The following is a 6,000-nucleotide window of genomic DNA, read 5'->3' on the forward strand; positions in this document are numbered from 1 at the left end:
ATAGGACGAGAGGAAATGGCCTCAAGTTGCATCAGGGGACCTGAGGATTGGATATTAGTAAAAATTTCTTTACTGACAGAGTGGTCAAACATTGGAACAGGCTGCCCAGAGAGGTGGTGGAGTCACCATCCCTGGAGGTGTTTAAAAAACTTGTAGACCTGGCACTTTGGGACATGGTTTAGTAGGCATGGTGGTGTTGGGTTGATGGTTGGACTTTATGATCTTGGAGGTCTTTTTCAACCTTAATGAATCTATGATTCTGTGATCTTATGATTTACATAGAACAATGCCTTTGGATCATAAAATACCTGAAATTCAAATTTCCTCTTACTTAGGACAAATGGCGATAAACACTTTAAGTATTCAGGTAGTGGAAATGACCATAAACCCAGTGTAGGTGCAGCTGTATTTGTTCTAACTTGCTGTACAGACTGGTTCCTGGTTCACACTGCAAATCAATTACAGAAATATTTAGGAAGACAGCACAGAGTGTAACACCATCATAGCATCAACATGCAGGCTATTTTGCAGATTCAGGTCAGGCAGAAGCAGTTTATTTCAGCCTTCTGTCAATATGAACTCTGACTGAAAACAAAAGTACCAGGGCTTATATACATTTACTGCAGATAAAAACTGCTTTGAGAGGGGGCCTGGTATGGCAGAGCAGCATCTATGTGGTCCTAGGAGCCTTTGTTACAACTGATGTAACACATATTCCCAGTAACTCCGGATCTGCAGCCATGCGGCCTTGACTTGCATCTGCTCAGGTCATGCCTCTTGTGATGCTGCTGTGTCCTTTTCTAGCTTTTAGGACCAGCAAGGCTTGCTTCCACATGGCAGTTCAGGGGACCTGAGTGCTGTTTGCCTGTTCTGAAGTGTCACTGTGGGTTCATAAAGCATGCCTCAATATTTGGACTGTGAGATGATGCTGATGCTGTATTATTTCTCCTCAATAATTAATATTTTTTTCCACACCTTTCTCCACTGAAATGCTGACGTGGATGATTGCAATTCAAATTAATGCATTTTTAATGTCTCCTGGAGTTTGCTACCAAATATGAAAGAGTTATGTATAAGAACTAGATGAGCTAAGCAAATTAGCAATTTATTAGCTAGCATATAAAACAGTGGATAAGTGCTAGTATTATGAAAGTATTTGAAGGTTATGTGGCCCATCACATAAAAAGTAGCCTAGCATGCTAAATCAAGTTTGTTTTGAAATCTCTTCTATAGTTTTCTTTTCCTTTCCATAAAAAAAGAGGTGGTAATTAAACTCCAGCAGCCAGTGATTGGAATTATGCCTGACATGTGAAAAGTTAATGTGGCATAATACTAACTGAGTAGAATTTAAAGGAACAAAGTTGGATCATTTTGTAATTTTCATGATCTCTCATGAGGTGTTCTAACTTGTCTCACTACCTAGCAGGTGGAATTATAAAGGACAAGGAGAATCTACAGAAAAAGAAAACTAATCAAAACAAAAGTGTCAGGGTACCCATGACCCAACAACACTGGTATATATTACTTTGGGAATAGTCATAGATTAGGTCATCAAAGTGCTAGATTAGTTCACTATTTACTGGATCACAGTCTTTAAGTAAATACAATGGAAAAAGAAAAGAAAAATTACCTGAGAAAGAATGTGACATAAAAATGCTACAGGTCATTAACAAAGACAGGGAAAAGTTGATTTACTGAAACACTGATATTAAAGGTGTGTTTTTCATTAATCTTGTCATTAGATATAAAACAAAAATTGCTCAGATGGTAAATAGGTGAAATGCATCATTAGTCTATATCAAGCAATATTAAAACTCCTTTCATTATTATTTAGGTATTTTTAGAAAGATCTTTTATATCATTAAAAATGAATCTTTTGAAATGTGAAAATGTGAGGTCTCCAGTTATTGTTCTTTATATTTCCATGTTGCATATTTTGCCTTTTATTTAGTGGTTTTCAATCATTCATAATAATCCTGTTTTCTTTACAAGTATCATTTATCAAATGTGGTTTATTACTTACATATAATTATTTCACAGGAATGTCATCTAACATGGCTACAGGAAATTACTCCTTGCCCCGGTGAACTATGAAAATGTCTTTGTTTTTCTGAGTTGTTTTTTTTTTTTTTTTATTTTCTAGCAAGACATTTCTCACAGCATACTTCACTTGAGCCTCATTTATTTTAATTTTATATTTTTCATTCTCATATAGGCATATTTAAATACTGAAAGAAATACTGGACAACCTATTGTAAATACTGTAAATAAAGGCATAAATAGGGAAAGGTCTTGTTTTTCCTCTTAGGTAATTCTTCTTGCTTTTTAAGATATCTGTCTGCAATGTCTATAATTTGAAAATCTATCTATCTCCTTCATCTTCCATTTAGTAGGAAGATTGTTTTTGTGGAATTTTGCAAGTTGTGGAAATTACTGCAAACCACTTTGTCTTCACACACATAAAACATTTGACAATATTAATTATCTACTAATTTGATGTACATAACTCTCCTGAGAAAACATCCTATCCTCATCTTACATTTTCATTCAAAATGTACAATATACAGTAATTGAGCTCGATTTTCAGAATGTGAGTGCTTGTAGTCCTTGTATTTGTATAATAGCCAAACAGGAAAACCTGCTTAAGAAGGTATAGTATTTTCTTTAAAAAAAGGGGAAAAAATGTCTGATGTGCTTGTTACAGAACATTTGTCCCTGGTGTGCCTTTATATAAATATGCATACTTTGTAAGTATCCATATATGTATGTGTATATATGCTCATATATATAAGTAATATGAATTATTCAGGTATTCTCCTGAAAGTTTGAGGCTGTTGCATGGTAAAATACCCCACGCTATCTGTTGTACTTAAGGCATTCCTTAATCCATCATGCAAATGAATTCATGGCTAGGGCTTCCTGCATTTAATGATAGAACGTCTCCATAATGTATTTTTGTTAATCTTTTTTTTTTTTTTTTAAATAAAACTTCATACATTTTCTTATTCCTATTCCAATATTAGAATACAAGTAAATAGTCTCATGCTTACAAACTGTTAAGGGAAGTTAGGCATGGCTGCTGGCTCCAACCTCCCCAACCCAGGACCCTCCTGCCCGGCTGCTGGAGCCCAGCATGGTGCCCCCCAGGACCTGGGTTCTCTGCTTAGGCTGAGGGATGCATCTGCCATTTTCCCATTAGCAGGGTCAACCAGTAGTGAATTTAAGTGTGTGTCCAAGAGACAGGCACAGACACACAGAAGACACAGCCACAGCCAGTCACACAGAAGGCCACAGAGCAGGCGCTGCCCCCAGCAGCACCCATGTTCAGGGCTCGCAGCAGACACAGGAACAGCCACGTCCCCTCCACTTCTTGGTCAGGCAGGGGCAGAAAGTCACTGGTGCAGCACACATTCCACACTCTCCAGCATCACAAGCACACGCACATTCATGGGTCCCCTGAGTACCGGCACAGCTCCTCTGCCCTCCTCACTCACGCTGGTCCCCCCCAGTAGCTGGTTTTCCAGACGCAGCCCCAGTAGCTGGAAGTGAAAGACCCCACTGGCTTCAGTAGCTGAGACCGCAGGCCAGGGGCACCCACACCCCTGATCTGACTCCAGGAGCTGCCCCTGTGAAGCTGCCCCCAGTGTTGTGATTTAACCCATCAGGCTGCATAACACCACACAGCTGTTTGCTCACTCTTCCCCTCCCCAGTTGGATGGGGGAGAGAATTGGAAAAAAAAAAAAGTAAAAACCATGGGTTGAGATAAAGAAAGTTTAATTAAAAAGCAGGGGGGAAAAAATAGAATATTCAAAACAAGTGATGCACAGTACAATTGCTCATCACCTGCTGACTGATGCCCAACCCATCCCCGAGCAGCGATCACTGCCCTCCAGCCAACTCCCCCCAGTTTATATACTGAGCATGACGTCATATGATATGGAATAGCCCTTTGGTCAGTTTGGATCAGCTGTCCTGGCTGTGCCACCTCCCAGTTTCTTGTGCATCTGGCAGAGCAGGGGAAGCTGAAAAAGTCCTTGACTTAGCCTAAGCACTACTTAGCAACAACTAAACCATCAGTGTGTTATCAACATTCTTCTAGTACTAAATCCAGAACACAGCACTATGCCAGCTACTAGGAAGAAAATTAACTGTATCCCAGCTGAAACCAGGACAAGCAGGAACATAAACATGTTATTTCTCATGAAATAAGTAGATGTTCACAAAAATCAACTGAGAAGTGAGAAATGGACTGTCCCTTTTTGCATTCCTACTCTTTTTATTGATAACATCATATAGCTATCCTCACCAGTCCTCTGTACGAGTTTCTTCTGCCTTTAGTGCTAGTTTATTTTCACCTATATGTTTTCCAGGAGGACATTTGTTACGTTAAATTAAAGAATCATGTATTCATAGCCTTGAAATACATCAGGAGGATGATAAGCCAAAATAAATTATGCCTCTGACATTCCAAGCATCTGTCTGCCTACCACTTTTATTCAGATATCTAAAAGCATCCTCTGAAATCTTGCCTGCTGTATTTAAGTAACAGTTCTGTCTCAGCCACACAGTTCCAGTGTTTTCAAATATCATGAGTAATTTTACTGACATAGATGATTGTAATGTGATTTTTATTCAGGTCCATGTGATATATTTTAATATTCTTTCTTACACTTTCTGGAGTCCATTTTTTCTTTAGAAAATGTATATTTAGGGTTTTTTTAAAACATAAAAATCTGTGTTGGCATAATGCAGTGTTTTGCCAGTCATTCTCTAGCTAGCAATTGGAAAAAATTATAAGATAATTTACTTTAATTGTAAAATGCACTAATAAACAAGTAATTTTCCATTAGCTTTAGGTCAATACTGTGTACCAATGACCATCTCCGTTTTCCTTTTTTTACCCTCTTTGGAAGATTCATCAGGTAAAGAATAGTGGAATATATAAATAGGAACAACAAGGAAAAAGTATCTCTCGTCACAGTCATCAACGTAGAATAGTAATGAGGTTGTCACCGTGGTGGGTTTTTTTGAGAAAATTAGAATACCAAAGAGGCAGGCAGGCTATGCAGAATGAACAACTGAATTTTTCAGCATCTGTATTACAAATGTGCATCAAAACTTACTTTCCATTTTAGATTGCTTGAATGGAACAAACAGAAGTTATCTGTTTGTAAAACAATGACAAATAAATCCACTACTTAAAACAGAAAACAAAGCAACTGATTTTAGAAGCCTTAGTTTATCTGTTGCAGACATGCATATTTTCAGTCGTTTTAATATATTCCAGGAGTTCATCATTGGATATAATTTTGATAAACTGCAAGGGGAGTATGATTTTTAGTTTGATTCACACAATAATAAACTGAAACTGAAATGAACTGTTTCAGTTCATAAGAAATATATATATCTTATATTTAGCTGGCAACACAATACTTCTGGAGAAAGGAATCATAATTAATTAAATAACATTAAGTAACCTCCTGAAGTTCAGTATGTGGAAGTGCAAAATCCTGCATCTGGGGAGGAACAACCTCAGGCACCAGCACATGGTGGGGGCCACCCAGCTGGAAATCAGCTTGGCAGAAAAGGACCTGGGATTCTGGTGGACACCAAGCTGAACAGAAGCCAGCAGCATGCCCTTGCCACAAAGAAGGCTAATGGAGTCCTGGGCTGCATTAGGCAAAGTATTGCCAGCAGGCCGAGGGAGGTGATCCTTCCCCTCTGCTCAGCACTGGTGAGGCCACACCTGGAGTCCTGTGTCCAGTTCTGGGCTCCTCAGTGCAAGAGAGATAAGGAGCTGATAGAGACTCCAATGAAGGAACACAAGGTAATGAAGTGACAGGAGCATCTCCTATGTTGCAAGGCTGAGAGAGGTGGGACCGTTCAGCCCAGATAGGAGAAGGTTCAGCGGGGATATTATTAATGCATATAAATACCTGAAGGGAGGGTGCAAAGAGGACAGATCCAGGCTCTTTTCAGTGGTGCCTGGTGACAGCACC

Source organism: Egretta garzetta, unplaced genomic scaffold (genome assembly GCF_000687185.1).
Source record: "Egretta garzetta isolate BGI_Z169 unplaced genomic scaffold, ASM68718v1 scaffold303, whole genome shotgun sequence".
Classification (NCBI taxonomy): Eukaryota; Metazoa; Chordata; class Aves; order Pelecaniformes; family Ardeidae; genus Egretta; species Egretta garzetta.